The sequence below is a fragment of the Petaurus breviceps genome, unplaced genomic scaffold (genome assembly GCF_028583685.1).
Source record: "Petaurus breviceps papuanus isolate PSGF00001 unplaced genomic scaffold, PetGlider_PUasm1.0 90879, whole genome shotgun sequence".
NCBI classification, from domain to species: Eukaryota; Metazoa; Chordata; class Mammalia; order Diprotodontia; family Petauridae; genus Petaurus; species Petaurus breviceps.
In genome coordinates, this window is record NW_027187368.1 from 11,972,220 (window position 1) to 11,990,834 (window position 18,615).

Sequence of the window (18,615 nt, forward strand, 5' to 3'; positions counted from 1 at the left end):
GATCCAAAAGGAGCTCTGCCTCTCAGTGTTTCTGTGACTTTCCTTTGTACAAGGACCCAGTCTGGGAACCCTGTAGCTTTACAAAAATAATCACAGCTGGAATTATCTCTAAAGATCTCAGCATCTCTTGGATTGAAGACAGTGATCAGAATCTTGCCAACTTGACTCACACTCTATAATGATAGATGACTGCAACTCATACTATGTGAAGAATCTTTTACTGTTGAGGATCACAGGCCAGTGGGACTCTAACCGTGATGGCTGAACAAGCCCTCTCAGGTGTTTGGCCTGCTGATGGGTCTGGATAGGTTCCCCATCCCCCAAGAAATTACTCAAACATACAGGTGTGAATATTAGGTCTTCAAGATAAGTATGGCATTTATACCCATGGCCTGGGAACATAGAAGTGCACAATGTCTGTAGGGGTAAACAATTAGGGAGAAGGATTATGGCTGTATAAAGCTGTGCCTGGAACAATAAAGATTGCCTCTCTACTATCACCATTCTGAGATTCTAGGCTCTCTTTTATGCATTCACTAGCAACCTCTGGGTCAGTGACACTTTCTCAGTCCTGCTGTAGGACAGCAGGGCTCCCCAAACTTGGCTCCCTACAACCAGCACCCAACGTGGGGCCAATGTGAGGCAACTGGTGCCTCAATGTATGGCCTGCGTTAAGACACAGAAGTGATAGGCCCAACAAGGGACCAAGGCCTAGAAACGATAAGCCTAGGCAGAACTACAGAACCAGGCACAGGAACGATGGGCCGAGTGGGTGTCACCCAAGCCCACGTTGGTTCCACCCGGGAGGTCCCCCTTGAGCAGCACAGGATCCAAGGACAAGGCAAAGAGGAAGGCTTGGACAAACCTCTTTCAGTATTCTCTTTCCTCCTGAGCAGATAACAACTATATGGTGATTGTAGATTAAGCAGCCCAGCCTAGAAAGATAAAAGAATGTTGGATCTCCTAGAGATCACTTCTCCATGGCACTTAAGGAGGTTACATTAGACCTCAAAAAGTGGAAAACAGTGGGTGAACAACTAACAGAATATTACTCCACAGTAGAGCCAGAGGATTTCCCAGCATATTGCTTTCAGTAGATTCTGTTTAGTCGAGCCAGATTACTACTGAGAGGTGCAGACTTTGATGCAGGGACTGAGGCAGAGAAAGAGGAGGAAAAAAAAGAGCAGGGGAACACACAGGGAGAAAAAGGCTGTTACCCAATTGGGGTGGAGAACCCTACACAGCCACCCTACACAGCCCCATTGTCTCGATGCCCCTCTTATCAGCACATATGCACCCCTGCTGGGGAAGTCGGTAAGTGGAAAGAGTGTAGTATGCTCTCCCCCCTTTTGAAAAGCTATCCAACTGGATAAGCAGTGGGGAGAGCACTGCCAAGACCTAGATTTCAAACATTCCCAGTATTAGAGAGACCTGACCCTAATAATCCTGGACAAGTGCTTTGCAATTAACCCCTTGATATCAGGCTGCTCAGAGAAATTTTAAAAGGCCTCTAGAAAATTTGGTTCAACTTCCATGAATGTCAGAACACTTTTGGACCAAGTAGCCTATACTGTCCTACCCCCTCATGATTGGGGACAGGTAGTGCACACTTGCCTGGAACCTGGAGAATATTTGATTTAGAGCTTTGAGTTTCTTGAGCAGTGCAGGTGATGAAAGATGGCTCTCTCTAGGTTCAGCAGGAACTCTGATCTTGTTCAAGACCAGAAAACCTGCAATAGGGTCTGGAAAGAATTCAAGGTCTCAGGCTTAATTGGAGTGAGAGTTGTAGAAGTTTATTGTTATGCTTCTGAAAGAAGAGGGCAAGAGTCCTTTAGGGGGCCTGAGAGCAAGAGGGGTACAGGCTTTTACTTTTAAAGGGCTGCCATTGTCAGGGCTGTCCTCGTGGAGGGAAGGGACCTGAGTGCATAGATAAAGGTTAGAGCTGACTGAGAGGAACTTGTGACTTTAGTGCATAGATAGTTTAGATGAGATTTGGGCCAGACCAGAGGAGACATGAAGAGATTAAGAACAAAGGAGTCACAAGTTGTTGCCAAGGCCTAGTTCGGATAGGGGTAAGGGGCAGAGTTTGAGGTTGGGAAAGGGATTTTACAGATTACAATTTTACAATACAAATTGCAGTTTCAATTGTACAAATTGGTTTTACAAATTGATTTAGACACCAGGTACCCCATCACAGGCAACAGGCCGGCCCTAATGATCAACAACAGGTGCCCTTTAATTATGAGCAACTTTCGGGTACCAGCCTATAGCAGGCAATAGCAGCTACATTGTGATAAGAGGATACCAATAGCTACATGTGCCACCAGGGCACAGGCAGCACTCCTGGGACAATCATTCACAAAAGTAACTCAGGGACCCCAAGAGACATTTACAGATTTTCTAGCCCGTCTTATACAGACTATCATTAGGGCAGTTGGAGAAAGATATGCAGCTGATAGTCCAACAAGGCAATTAGTGAGAGAAAACTACAACCAGGACTGCAAAAGAGCTCTTGCAGGTTGCAGAAAGGGTATCACTATAGAAGACATAATTCAAAGCTGTGCCACTCAGACCTTCTGTGTGAATCTGCTTGGAGAAGGGCTGGGGGTAATGAACCTTAGCACAGGACAGGAGAGAGCCTGAGGAAGGAAGATTGAAAAAGCTTTAATTATGAGAAAGCAGGTCATTTATAAGCCCAGTGCAGACAAAAAGGGAAAGACAAAAAGGAGCTCATTAGAACCAGGCCCTCCAGGCCTAACACCCCATCCCCAAAATGTAAAAAAGGTTTTCATTGGTCATCAGAATGTAGGTTGGGAAATGGCTCCCAGGGCCAACAGCAATGGGCAATGGCTGCAGCCTTGAGCAACCCTCCAAGTTTACAGCAGCGGTATATCCAACAACAAATCCAGTAGGACAAAACCACTGAGGATCAGGACCCTCCTTTCATGATCAGGAAGTCACAGTACCTCAGTTTAACAACATTTTTGCTGTTAGGCACTGTGGGCATCCTCTTAGGACCCCCTAAGGTTGCAAATCAAGGTTTTACAATGCACCTTTATCCTTCTGCCTTCCTACGTCAAAGGGTTTAGCGTAGTCGTTGGGTGGGGCTTCCCTCCTATGCAGCCCATATAATCTTTCCTTCTCTATTCCATGGCAAAATCCCCCTCTCCTTTCTTTCTTTCCAGAAGACAAACAAGGTATTCCATTATTTTACAGGTTATAAAATGCTTATGGTAAATTGAAGTGTGTAGGAGCAGTGTCAGGTCAGAATTAGAAAGAAATTTAAGTATGTAGTAAAGAGGAGTGTAATGTAATGCCAAGCAAAGGCAACTTCCCAAGGTTCAAAATACCAGCATAGGTGCTCTCCATTTTATTCAGTGAAAAATTAAGAACAGAGAAGATCAAAATATAACATCATTCAAAATACAGCATTTACTAAGTGTGATTCAATAATCTCCAAGTACTAGCCCCAAGTGTGATTTAATCAAGTACTACTCCACCCCTGGACATTACATTCATTTAATCAATCACAAAGTACCTCTTCTAAATACTACTCCACCCCTAGGCTGTATTTAACATTCATTTAGTCCATCACAAAGGCCCTGTTCTCAAATGGAGATTAGTTTCCAATCATAAGCAAAGTACATTCATTTGTTCAATCACAGAGCACAAAAAGGTCAAAAGTTCCCCACCCCTGGATCACAATTTAATCTACCCCAGAGTTACAACAAGCTTAAGCACAGCACTTAATACCCAAATGGAGGTCTTTTCTTCATTTTGACAAGAGGCAAGTTCTCAGCAATCTTTGTTCCTGGGGAGACAAAGCTTAGCAAGGCCAGAAGATACATTGCCAGTCTCTTCATTAATTCATTCTCTGTCTGCAGAACAGTCCTAGGACCCCTGAGAACATTAGCAAAACCCACTTCCAGGATTTCTGTAAACATACAACAAGAAAATCCTTCTTCAGGGCTTCTGAACCAACAGCAAGGTTCCAGAACCTCTGCGACAACAGCACTGTCCTTCACCAGTGGACAAATTTGGCAAAACAACATCAAAACAGACAGACAAATTACCAGAAAAACAGCCATGTCTCCTCAGTCCTTGGCAGCTCTGGGTGGCAGCTCTCAAAAGTCCTGGGCAATTCAAAGTAGCCCTCAGCAATCCTCTCAGTCTCTCTCTGCCTCCAAAGGTGCTGCTTCCAAAAAGTTCTTCTGCCTCTCTCTTTCCTTGTGTCTCTCTAAATTTACGTCACCTGCTCCTCCCAGTTCAGCCCTCTCTTTTCACGTCAACAAGTCCATCCCACAAGTGGGATTCACAAGCTCTGGGTTTTAACACAATCAAACCAAAAAACAAGCCAATACAGGGGAATCTTTAAATTACATTACTATTACAAGGAGCTGGGTAGAAAATTTAAGAGAGATATAAATTAGCTGCATGAAAAGTGTGAACAGGAATTTTTAAGATTTTTAAAAGTTTGAAAATCTCTTTTTCTCACTCAACTCTGGCCAACTTGGGTGTCAACTAAGAGATAGGATAAAGGACTTTTCCCCTCAGATCAAAGAGGCAAACAGACAAGCATTTCACCATTTCTTCCTCCCTGTGAGAAAAATTTTGTGTGTTCAGAATGCAACTATAAGTCAATTAAATTCATGTGAAGGAAGTGTCACTCCTGATTTGATGCTGCAGATGGATCAGAATTTGTTATACTGCTTGGTGTTTAGGAAGATTGGGATATTCTTTGGGATCTGATAAAGAAAAAAACCAGGAAGTTTTGAGCTCTCTAGTGATGAGGAATAGCTCCCTCTAGGTTCAGCAGGAGCTCTGATCTTATCTAAGACCAGAAAACCTGCAATAGCGTCTGGAAAGAATTCAAGGTCTCAGGCTTAATTGGAGTGAGAGTTGTTTATTGTTATGCTTCCATGAGAAGTGGGCAAGAGTCCTTTAGGGGACCTGCAAGTGAGAGGGGTACATGCTTTTACCTATAAAGGGTAGGGCTGCCATTGTCAGGGCCGACCTGATGGATATAAGGGACTTCAGTGCATAGATAAAGATTAGGGCTGACTGAGAGGAACTTGTGACTTTAGTGCATAGATAGTTTAGATGAGATTTGGGCCAGACCAGAGGAGACATGAAGAGATTAAGAACAAAGGAGTCACAAGTTGTTGCCTAGGCCTAGTTTGAGTTCAGATAGGGGGAAGGGGCAGAGTTTGAGGCTGGGAAAGGGATTTTACAGATTACAATTTTACAATACAAATTGCAGTTACAATTGCACAAACTGGTTTTACAAATTGATTTAGACCCCAGGTACCCCATCACTAATACAAAGAAGGAGGAATACAGCGCCATTTCCAACTTCTTTTTATTAGAGGATTTGGAGCTCACCCTTTCAAGGTTTTTAGGAAGTGGACACATAGGTACAGTTTACAGGTTTTATCAGCTGAAAATATGTTGTAGAGATTTACTGAAGCCTCTCGTCCCAGACTAGAGCAGAAGAGAAAATGCTGAAGATTAGTGGAGAGTTTCAGTTGCCCTCCCCAATCTAACAAAAGGGAGGAAGCATACTAAATTTATCAAGGACCCCACTAGCAACAGCCCTGGGGCACCCTGAAACCCATACCTTTAAACAAACAGACCTCTCAAATTCAAACCCCTAAATCCACAATTAGGCTTTACAGCTGTGAGGAGAGGAGAAAAACCTCTACACCAGGCATTTTTACCTTTACCTATATTGAAAAAGGAGGCTACAGCTAGAAACATTTGGTTACCCCTTATTACTTAAGTTGCTTTACTATTTTAAAGCTCAAATTTTTCATCAAGAATTAGTTACAACTTTCCCATTGATTTTCTTCATAGAGGTTTGGTGATCTTTTATGAAGCTTAAAACTCTTTTACTTACAAGGAATATACTTTTAAAATTTCTTTTCAATCCTTAGTATGATTTATAAGGGAGGCCTACTAAAACCTTTATTTCCACAACAATTTGGAACTAAGTTAACATAAAGTGGAACAGATTTCGCTGTTTTGATCTCAATGTATGCTCATTCCACAACCTAAGCAAGAGTTAAGCAGTGTCTCAACTTATTATAGGTAAAAGATCTAATTTCTGAAGTATCTCTTTCTTCAAAAATGAATATAATCAGAGGATAAACAAGCTTCATGGAACAGAGATGTATGTTTACTATTCAGGGGTAAGGTTCTAGTTAGGAACTTCTGCCTACCAGCTTACTGGAAATGCAAGCTACTACACTAATTCTAATAATGATAAAGTTATTAATACTCACTCTACTTCTGCTCAAACTGCACCCCCTTGATATGTGTCACACAGCAAATATTTAGTGTATGTATACCATATTGATACTGCTAAGTTTAAACATACACAGAATACAAAATTTTCTTTAAAATTAGAAACCCTTGGGTGGAGCCAAGATGGCAGCATAGAAGCAGGAAAACTCCGTGAACTCCCCCTATAACCCCCTCAAATAACTATAAAATATGACTAAACAAACTTGAGAGTTACAGAACACACAAAGTGACAGAGAGAGAAAAATCTCCTGCTGAAGGCAGGCTGGCAGACTGGCAGGAAGGGTTCATCACAGCATGCTGGCAGGTTTCTGAGCCGGCCTTCTGCTCCATCTTGACCTCATGGGAACACAGAGTCCCTAGAATGAGAGTATATCACAGGAAAGAAGCACCTTTAGAATTCACATTGTAGCCTATTACAGACAGAACTCTTAGCTCATACACAGTGTTAGAGCTAGAAAGTACCTTAGAGATCATCTACTCCAGTTGTTTGTGAGGGGTTTTACAAAGGAGGAAACTGAGGCTCAGGCCTGGAAAATGGCTTGCCCAAGGGCTCATAGCTAATAAAGAGCATAGCTATGGAGATTCTACTGGTGACCTGAGCACAGTTCAGACATCAATTTCTCCTACACTCATGATAAATGACAAAGGGGTTGGACATGCCAAGAAGAATCCAGGCAGTAGAATAATCTGTAGTCCTTCTGGGCCTTTCTGTTATCACCCCTGTAAGACACTGACATTGCATGATGCTGCTGTCACTTCTTCCAACATAAAATCTAATCTCCTACCAACCCACTTCAGCTCAGTGTCCTCTTCTTGTAAGTAGGGCAGCTCAATCTAGTGGTCACAACTTCAGGGTCTTCCTTCCGTCTTCTCTTTGTCATAATCAGAAACTGAACCCAGGACTTTTTTACAGAGGCCAGTTCTGTTTCTACTACACCATACACTTTGCATAGCTCCCTTGTTTTTTCACCACCAAATCCTGCAAGTATTGTCAATACCCTCTAAATGTGTGCCAAGTGTAAAAGCTCTGATCAACCTACTCAAAGCTAGATCACAGAGACCATAAAGCTAAATTCTTTAGTTTATAGAGGAGAAAATTGAGATTCAGCAAGGGAATGTGACCCTATAAATGTGTTCCAAGTGTAAAAGCTCTGATCAGCCTACTCAGAGCCAGATTACAGTGACAATAAAGCTAAATTCTTTAGTTTATAGAGGAGGAAATTGAGATCCAGCAAGAAAATGTGACTTGTCCAAGGTCACAAAGCAAGTCTGAGGAGCAGAGCCAGGACTAGAGGCCAATTAAGCACTGTAATGTTTAGATTACTAGACTTGAAGTCAAGCAATCCTGAGCTTTAAATCCTGCCTCAGACAAGTCATTTAACCTCTCTTATTCTCAGGATGTTTATCTGAAAACTGGGGATAATAATAGCACCTACTTCAGTGGTTTCTTTTAGGCATCAATGAGACAATATATGTAAAGCACTTTGCTAACCCTAAATAATTATATAAATGCCATTCTTATTATTATTCTTGCTACAATTATTGCCCAAATTTCCAACCCAAGGCTTTCTTCATTGCAACATTTAAGCTCCATCCTAGTTTTCTCAGGCCTTTCTTTGAGATCTATAGGGAAAGAATTCAAAAAAACCTCAGAGTATCATAATAGTAAAGAAACTTAGGAGATATCTAATATAAATCTGACTCAAAATCTATTCTGACCCATCTCTGTGCACAAGACACCACCCAACTTTTCTTTGAAAATCTTAACTGAAGGAAAACTTAAGAAGCTTATTCTTTGCACCTTGGACAGTTCTACTCACTGGGAAGCTTTTTCTTACAAAGCTCAAACCTACCTCTGCAATTACAGCTAGTTCTGCCCCTGGGAGATGTAGAGTAAGTCTACCCCTTCTTCCCCATGACAATTATGCTAAGACTGGAAGACAGATATTCTGTTATATCACACCCAAACCCCACCACCAAATCTTCCCTTCTCCAGACTAATTATTACTAGCTCCATAGCATGTTTTATATACTACAGATACTAATGGTCACCCTCTTCTGAATGCTGTCTAGCTTACTGATGGCTTTCCTAACACGTAGTAACAAGAACTGAATGCAATAAACTGTATGTGGTATATGTGGCATGACTAAAGCAAGAAAATAGAACCACCACCTCGTGGTTTGAAGTTTGACCCATTGTTTTAACCCATAGACATTTTTGTGGGCCCTGACCATCAGGCTGAATTTCCTGTAAATCTCAGCTTTGTGTGGGTGCCTCAACTGATGAGTGTATCAACTTAAACACCTATTGATTAAAATGCTAGACAGTCCCAGACACAGTAGCTTGCCCAGTGTCCACAGATAGAGTCAAATTTATTTAAGGTCCTCTGTCAATCAGTCAATCAATAAATATTCATACTGCCTACTATGTGTCAGGCACAGTTCTAAATGATAAGGATACAAAACAAAGGTAAAAGACAATTCTTGCCCTCAAGGTCAAAGAATAGCAAACAGAGGATTTTGTATTTGATTCTGGAGGTGATAGGGAGCCATTAAAGTTCATTGAGGAAAGCTGTGACATAGTCAGACCTAACTTTTAGGAAAATCAATTTGGTTGTTGAGTGAACAAGTGTTTGGAATAGGGAGACATTTGAAACAGAGAGACTTAAACAGGAGGCTTTTGCAATAGGCAAGGTGTGAGTTTATGAAGTCCTGAACTAGAGTGGTGGCAATATGAGAGGGGAGGACTTCTGCTCACCATATCACTTCCTCTCAATTTTAATTTCCTTCCACATCAGTTTTTTTCATGCTATGCTATGTACATGTAAATGTTCTCTTTTTCTTTATGTAATTAAATGCAAAATTTATATGTAGGTGTGTATATACAGACATCTTCTAAATAAATATTTCTATCCCATTGCCTAGAACCCCATGCTCTGAATTCAGATGGACTAATTTATCCATCCAGAATTATCTCAAAACCATTCTGTGACTCAACGCAGAATTTCCCCCAGGGAACTTCAGATTTGGGCACATTTTGCCTCGACCTAAACTTCCCTTGAGATTATCAGAATTTGGACTGTTTCTGGTCTTTACACAAGTGGATAAAGGATTCATCAGTTCCAATAAAGCACCCATCAAACATGGTGCATATCAGATTCAAGACAGATCTTCGCTCATAAAAGCTAAAATTTATATATTGCCTATCATATACCAGGAACTGTGCTAAGCATGTTAGAGATATTATCTCCGGTGCCCCACACAATAACCTTGGGAGTTAGGTGCTGTTATTACTCCATTTTGCAGAAGAAGAAACTAAGAAATAAAGTGACTTGTCCAGGGTCACATAGCTGCTAAGTATCTGAGACTGGATTTGAACTCAGGTCTCCCTGACTCCAGGTTTGGGTTCTCTCCACTGAAAAACCTGGCTGAACCTGTGGAGGTCTTTAAGACTGACAGAAGTGGTTTCCATCAATTATTTCACTTGATGGGATGGCACAGAGGTATTGATTCCATGTAATGGTTGATTTTTCCAGCCAAACCCTCTGCCCCTTTGGTGTCTGGCCCCCAAGAGAGAGCAAGCATCAGCCAGATGGTGAATATCTCCTGTGCCTCAACTGGTTTCTCCCCCAAAGACATTACCCTGAAGTAGTTTAAAAATGGGACTGAGCTCCCAGCTCTCTGGACCCGTGTACTCCCTGAGGGGAACAATGTTTTCTACACCCTCACCAGCTCTGCGCAGGTGCTGCTCACAGCCAGGGACGTTCACTCCGAGGTCATCTGTGAGGTTCATCACCACATGTTACAGACTTCTCTGCATGGAAAAAAGAAGCTGTCAGACATTATTCGAGGTGAGTGAGCCATGGCCCAGGCACTTCCTCCCTACCTCCTCTCCCAATATGACCTGCTTTTCCCCAACTTTCTCTGAGGCCACAGACACCTTAGAACCTTGGCCCTTGTCTAGGAAGCAAGCTTTTATTAAGTGCTTAATATATGACAGGCACTGTGTGCCAAGGGCTTTACAAATATCAGCTCCTTTGATCCTCACAAATCCCTGGGAGGTAGGGGGAATAATAATCACCATCTTACAGCTGAGAAAACTGAGACAGAAGTTAAGGTTCTTGCCTATGGTCACAGAGCTAGTAGGTGTCTAAGGCTGCATTTGAACTCAAGATTTTCTGACTCCAGGCCCAGCAAGCTATCCCCTGAGCCACCCAGCCACCAAAGAAGTCCAAAGAGAGTCTTCTGAAGTCCTGGGAGCTGATATTATAGTCATGTTCTGTCCTCACAGCCTACCTGAGCCTCTTTCCCAAGCCACCCTTCAAACACTAAGAATAAGAACAATTGCCAGTTTCTCTGAGCTTAACAGGGTTGTTTCACAATAGCCACATCAAGCCTAGAGAGTGAGTGATCATTCCTCTTCTACAGATAAAGAAGCTGGGGTTCAAAGGGATGAATTTCTTTTTGCAGGTCACACAAATATTTGCTCACACAGATATGTTGAGAATGGATATGAACCTAGGTGTTCGACTCTAGAATCAATGAAATTATGACTCAACTCACTGCCACATCTCTTGTTGATGTTCCTGGAAAAGGGGTTACCAGTGTCTCTTCTCTGAGACTGCCAGGGAGGAAGGAGAATCAGAAGGAGGAGAAAAAAAAGAAGAGAAGCAATAAGAGAAAAGAAGATGGGAATTCATTATGAAATGGAGGCTGGCACACCCAGTCCTTTGGGTGCTTTCTGGGAAAAATTACTATGGCAGCAAGAAACAGAGTGACAATCACACTGTAACTAACTAGAAAGGATAAAGGGGCAAAATTTTAGAAATTAAAGATACAACTGACAAAAGGGGTACAGAGGCAGATGGTGTGGGAGCAGGGAATGGGGTCATGAAGACAGGGAGATAGGCAGCATTGGGGAGAGGATAGAGAAGGAGAGAGAAGCAGACTATCACTCAAGGAACCATAGATTAAAGTTGGGAGCCTTAAGCATCATGGACCTCAAGGAGAGGTTAGAATCATTGGGAGATGGGTATTTGAGGAATCATTTTAATAGATTTTTTCAGTATTAAACTAACTCTTATCTGTGCTACCTGGTGGTTAGTTCATTGACACATCCAAATCATATAAAAATTGTCAGTAAAATTTTGAATTCACATATTCCCGTCATCTCAAAATTAATAGCACTTCTTAGTATTCTGCTGGCCTTACTGCAGAGGTCAGGAACTTGTCTGAGATTTACATATCACAAGACTGAAAGGCCCAAGAACAGCACCCAGATGGCTTCTGAATGATTCTGCTGATTCAGGATGGGAGTTTTGGTTAATGTATGATACAATTTGTAAATTATGCTCCTTTGATCTTGTGGATGATTTGTACATGACTTCCAAGTTCCCCTTTTGCAATCTGATTTCCTACTATTTCCCCTTTATACTGGCTCCTTATAAACTTCCTATATATATTAACTTAAAAAGGAGAAGATAATGGCAGGAGAAACAAAATATAATTTTTTTCACAATCCATTCCTTGGACCCCCATTCACTCTTATACACTACAATGTCTATGAGACAAACTAAACAAAATCACAACAAGCATAATAATCACAATAACCCCAAAGGATTTCCCCAGGAATCTTACCCATTTGTCTGAAAAAAAATCCAGGGGAAGATGTCAGCAAAAACATTCACAGTCTCTGGAAAGATGTTCCTAACATCTGTGATGATGGTGTCCATAGTCTTTATCTGATTTATTATATTGTCTGTGATGAAGACTATTTTGCTTGTGGCATCAATCCACATATAACAGGAGTTTACATATCACAAACTCCTCCCTGACTGGCTAACTTGTAATCCAAAGCAGCTTGTGGTCCATCCCCAGAGCTCCCAAAGTATTTTGTCCTTCAATCAATTTGTCAAGTCCTCTATTTGGTCCTGTAATTGTTCTGTAATAGACATATATGTATAGTACAACTTCCTGTGGGCCCCTTCTCAGGCAACTCCCCAGCTTACAAGCTCAGTAAGGGTTCTCAAGCCTATAAGGACATATTCCATTGAACACAAGTCATAGTGCAAGATGCCAGGAGGTCTACTGGTTTATGTTGGGCATTCTTATAGAAGATGATGTCCATACCTATGGTGACTAGGAAGGGTGTCAAAGTAAGAAAAGAATGTATTGGACTGTGGGTGCAGATAAGATACTCTGAAATTGGTGGTGCCCATGCCTGCCTTTCTTTTGGAACTGTCAGTCAGATTTGATTTATCCAGAAGACCACTGTGCTATTAAAGTCAGCTGACCCAGTCCATGTTTGACCATTGGGAGCATATATTTTCATGTGGAGACACCCTGTGGGGTGGATTCTAAGTAATTTGTGACACCCACTATTATTTTCAGGAATGTTACAGAGTATGAATTAGGCCTACCTTAGTTAAAATCTAAACATTTTGGTGTAATCTCAGAAATTCCAGTCCTCTCCTTTTCTCTTTTTTCCATATGAGGGAAGTTCCCTCAGTTCAGATGAATATGACTTTTATGAGAATTAAGATAAATAGGTAATAGGGAGATAGTCTGCTTCCCCTCCTCATACTGCAATGTAAGGTGTTGCCAGAGACAATCAGATTCTCAGAGGCAGCAGTAGGGTGGAACTTGCCTGCCACTAGTCTTACACTAGAGACGCTGACTGACTGGGCTCTGTGGTGTTTGACAGGGGACACTGCCTAGGAGATGGAATGTCTGGTACAAGGACCTTCACACTGGTAGTAGTTCCTGGGATTAGGGTTCAGGGAATTCAGACCATAGGTCTGATCTCCCTAACCCCTACACCTGCAGGTGCTGGGGTGTGAAAGTTGCTGGGGCAGGGAATGGTGAGCCCCACTGCAGCTGCTGCCCCCTGCCTAGCACCAGGTGGGATAGCCTGGAATTTGAGTTTCCCTAGAATTTTCCAGCATTCTCTTTTCTTAATCTGATCTCATCTGAGGTGAAAGGGGATAATGGAGGGACATGGGCTGTCACACAGACATTCTGCATTTTACAAAGACACAGACAAGAAAGGTACAAATGGGAAAAACAAGAGTGTACAGTCCAAAGCCAGTCATGCAATTTAAAGAAAAGAGTTTAAACCATGAGGCAGGCAGAGAAAAAGTTATGCCTCACTAGCACTCAGTTAAAATGTTCATTTCAACCAGTTCCAGATGCACACATCCAAACTTGCAAGGCATACTTACCCAAATAAAATGTCACATATGTAGCAAATAAAAATAAAATTAAAAACCATACGCATGCAAAAAAAACTTTGCCAATCTGTGTGCAAAACAGGCCTTACCAGAGGTATCCAGCACAATAAAAAGGACCCTGGTACATTCCTCACAATGAAAAGCCAAGCACAATCAAGAGCAAAACAGATGATATGAGCAGTAAAGCACAGTGGACTCCTCAGACAAGGGAGTTCAGACTTCAGTGAAATAAATCTCCAGCGGTACCTAGTCCACCTGCAATGGTACCAGAAGTTTCATTTGGCCTTATTCCATGTCAGATCCCACTTCTGACACCAATTGATGTCAACTGAACCAGAACTGGACTCCAACCTGTGGATAGGTGGAACGAAACAGAGCAGTCTAGAAACAGGAGACTCGGGACACAAAAGGAAGTTTAATTAAATTCAGAGCAAGGGAAATGACATATGCACATGTAAGCCCCCTTCCTAAAAAGGATGGCTCAAGTCTGCTATAGTTGGGGCAACTCATATACATGAAAGAGGTGAGTAACAACACAACCATTCTTAGATCTCAAGATAGTTCTCAAGGTTGGATTTCTTTGGACTATAGAAGTGTTCTTGGGTGCCCTGGGAACAACCATTGTTTCAAGTCTTCAGGGTCATGACTACCATGTCAGGTATAGAACCAGAGATTTGTAACAGGAACAGTAGTATGGTACCTGTCGGTGACAAGGAACAGGGATTATGAACCTGTGTTAGATGGACCTAGTAAACAGGGGGAGCTAAATCCCTCAATGAACACCTGGTAATTGTCAAAGCAATACACTTTCCCAGAGGGTGATATTATCACAAAGAATTATTATTATGCCAAGTTCAGGACACAGATTATTCCTTAACTCTGAGACACAGGTTATCTCCAAAACATTTTTACAATGGGAATCTCTTGAACTCAGAGTTTAAGATATTTTCCTGGGGCACTGAGAGGTTAAATTACTTGCTCCAGGGTCAGGATCATTTCATAGCTAGTATATGTAAAAAATAGAACTTGAATCCAATTCTTCCTAACTCTGTCCACTACACCTCACTGCCACTCCTCCAGTCCAAGAAAAAGACTTTCCTCCCACCTCTTTCAATATGACATCTAAGACTCAGGGCACAAAAAGGTTATTAAGAGAGAGTGGGATTCAGCTTCAGTGAGTTGTAGTCAATTATGTTCAAAAATATTGATTAAATACCACTGGTATGTTCATCAATCAGATGTCCAGACTTCCTCTCCCCTTTACAAACAATACCACCAACAAAACTGTAAAAGTATACCACTATATGCAAGGTACTCAACTTAAGTGCAGGGTCATCACACAGAAATAAAATGGTTCTTGCCTGCAAGGAGCTCTCAAAGGAGAAAAAGCTAGCCAATGTCCCTTATATTAGGAATTATTCCAAATTAAGACACCTTTTAACACCTACTCCCAAGCTTAAAGGATTATTGTCACTTTGCCAAGATATTTCTTCCTGTTCTCTCCCTTCTACTGCTATCATCAGACAGGGAATTAGATTCTTGTCTTTGCTATGTTAACTTTTTCTTATATTCTTTTAGTTCCACCACAAATTGGTATTTTGAGTCTGATGTTCCCCTCAGATTGGATGGAAGCCACCTGCTTTGTGATGAAATTCTACCCCAACCACTTAAATGTCACTTGACTGGTGAATGGCATCATTGTTGGAGGAAAGAAGTCAACTGTACCCACTGAGAATAAGGATGGAACCTATAACCTTGATTGCTCACTCATGGTCCCTATTTCTGTGCAAAAAGAAGACACTGTTTTCACCTGTCAGGTGTTGCATGATTCCCAGCCTCATATCCATGAGACACTGAGAGCTTCAGCTTCTCCCATGCATGGGACTCAAAGAGACCCAGGTGAGTTTATCTCTGTTCCTAAACACAGAATTGAGGTTCTATTTGACTCTGATACGTAGGTGGTTCAGAGATCAGTCTCCATTCAGACAAAGAGCAGCTCACCTGTTCCCTCATGGTAATGATTACAATTCTCCTGCTCCACAAATGTGGGTGGAGTTTTTTAGATTATGAAGGTATTTTTCTCCCCAGTATATCATGTCCTCATTAAGTCAACTCTGAGATTTTTAAGTGAGGCAGGAATTATGAGTCCATCTTATTTAAAAAGGTGAAATGACCCCCTCGTGTACAAACAGCTGGTAAATAGAAGAGCAAAATTAGATTCTAGTCTTTGATGCTTTTTTAAAAGACTGGTTCATGCCATCTTACCCAGGTAGAAGTGCAGGGGCTACTCAAGGTCAGTAGCCCATTACTAAAAGGCAACTGAGTGTTTAGCCTGCTTTTTCTGACATGGGACAATCACTTCTCCTTAGGTAACCTGGTTGTCCCCTGCTCTTGGGGTTCATAGCATTGATGCAAAATGTATTTTGGATACCCAATTGGAATATCCCAGTTAGCCCCCTGCAGCTCATAAATTCAAGTCTCCAGGGATCTTCTACCTTCAGCTTCTCAGGTAGCTGGAATACCAGGCATGTGCCACCTGATCTGGCTTTTGTTTGACTCCTATCCTAAGATTTTTCTTGTAACTTCACAATGTTTCTTGTGCAGGATCCAAAATTCCACTGGGTCATTGACAAAGGCCCATAATAATTCTTTCCTCAACAATTTTAATACTGTTTACATCATAGAAACTAAAACCAACATAGTAATGGTCATCACATTATAAAATTTTATGATAAAGAGAATTTAGAAAGATAGTTCTTATTGTTGTTGACAGTCAGTCATTTTGGTGTCTGACTCCTTGTGAGCCTATTTCAAATTTTCTTGGCCAAGATACTAGAGTGGTTTGCCTTTGCTTCCTCTAGTTCATTTTTAGAGGAGGAACTGAGATAACCAGGATTTAGTGAATTGCCTGGGGTCACACAAGTAATAAGTGTCTGGAGTCAGATTTGAACTCAGGGAAATGAGTCTTCCTGACTGCAGGGCACACACTCTATCCACTGCACTATCCTAATTGCCCTACACTTACTGCAGGAATCACTTCCAAACAACTTATAATTTTAGAGCTTCAAGTTAGGCCCCTCCTGCTGTAGACATTGAAGACATTTAAAAAACAACCTTATTTGAGTCACAAGAGACATTAGAACAGACTGTTAGAACTGGAAGGGAATGTGGGGATCATTATCAGATCCTATCACTTTACAAATGGGAAAACTGAGGCCAAAGGGTAAGTGATTTGCTCAGGATAAATGAAGAAATGGGGGAGAGCGCCAGGACCTTGGTATCCTGTTTCTTACTCTCAATGGGATCCTTGGGTTTAATGGCAGAGAATTAGACTAGGATCCATGTGACCTAGGACCTCCAGAATCATATTAAGCATGTGAAGAGGTGTTGCTCCAAGAAAGGTGCAACTTCTCATTAGTGACATGGCTCAGTGGGCATCACCCAGTCACACACATTGAGGGAAAACAAAGAAAGCAGCTAAACCATGGAAAGCTCACTACTTGTCAACATGTCTGTGTAGAAATTACAAAGAACCTTCACTTGTCAGGTCAAGCCACAGGTCCCCACAATCTAAATAATCCTAGATATAATATCTGACTTCCCATACCAGCCTCTACTACACCATCTAGGGGAATTCATCTCCCTGTCTTTCTTGATTCAACACCTCTCAGTCATCCTATCACATTCTGTTTTTCTCCCATCTCTAAGGGATGATTGAATATTTTTCCAAAGAAATCATAGAAACTTAAATTATGAAACCTAAGGAGTCATATTTATGCAAGTGATAATCTTCTAGAAGAAGAAGGGGGAAAGGGAGAAATTGAGAGATACAATGGAGAAATTTGTCTCCATAAATTCAGAATAACAGTTGGCAGAATGGGAGACATTACAGAGGAGTTATGTCTCACACAGAAGAAAATAGGCAAAGCAGGATCCAATTGTTTAATCCTGTTTTGAGGTTAGAAGTCACTTACATAGGGTAAAAGTTAAGTCTTGCTTGGAATAGTAATGCTCAACAAGCTCATGAAGATTAACTTCTCCTCTGGGAGGATTAAAGGTTCATTTTAATGGTCATACAAAGCATGTAGCAGGACGGGGAACATATCAAGGAGAACTGTGTAATAGGAATATTAGAAAGTTGTATCCCCAGTAGTATCTAGCCAAAGGGAAGTGGGAGAAGGGCTTTGTGGTTGGGCATAGGTATGTAAAGCTTGCTTTTGCTTCTAGGGGTGTGTCTATTCTATAAGACATGAGGCACTGCAGTAACATGATAAATTATTCACTTCAACCCCCTGAACTGAGCAAGGAAGAGATGGGAAAATACTAGGGCATATTTTATGCATGATCTTCTGTATTAGGGTCCTCATAATGACTCCTAATTTTTCAGGGGAGAAATCCTAGGAGAGATTGGGGTTGGAGAGAGCAGGTGAAAATCAGAGTCGGATAGTGGGGAATGTCAAGGTGAAGATCACTAGAGTTTGGTCGTAACTAATCTCTGCTTTCTATTATCTCCCATAGCTTCAGGAGCCACCCTCTCCTTCAAGAGCTCCTCTTCTCCACCTCAGTTTCAACTTCCTCCTCCTTCCAACAAGGGTCTTGGTCTGGAATAGAATAGAGTCTCCTCCCACATGTTACAGACCCATCTTGTCCCAAACCAGCTTCTTATAGTTCCTATCAACAGTGACCTGGGTTAGATGGCAAGGGTATGACAGACACCAGGCTGAAGTTGGGTTCTCTGTATTGAACCAAACTTGATGGCACAATAGGCCACAGACTCTAATTCTTGAATTTTTTTAGCCCCGCTCTTTCTCAGTAGGAGAGAAATACATAAATTAGAAATAATAAAATCATTTAGTATTGCTCCCATGGGGTAACCAGAAACACCGTTATCTCCTTCTCTTTTCTGCCATCACCATTGTTGTCCTTCCTATTCTTCCTTCTCTTCCTGATATTCCTGACTCATTAACCTGATCTTCCTTCTGTGGGTGTTTCTGGTACTTGTTCTTCTTTTCATTCTTGTTCTTTTGCTTGTTCTTGACTTCTCAATCTTGTTCTTAATTTTCCTGCTTTCATTCTTCTTCTT

The 18,615-nt window shown here is 41.5% G+C and overlaps 1 long non-coding RNA gene and 1 pseudogene across 1 annotated transcript in view; one reads left to right on the plus strand and one right to left on the minus strand.

Moving 5' to 3' along the window:
• LOC138150415 (uncharacterized) overlaps positions 1–18,615 on the minus strand; it is an 86,908-nt gene that overhangs the window by 18,945 nt on the left and 49,348 nt on the right. The window lies entirely within an intron of this gene.
• LOC138150473 (signal-regulatory protein beta-1-like) lies at positions 760–18,142 on the plus strand (annotated as a pseudogene).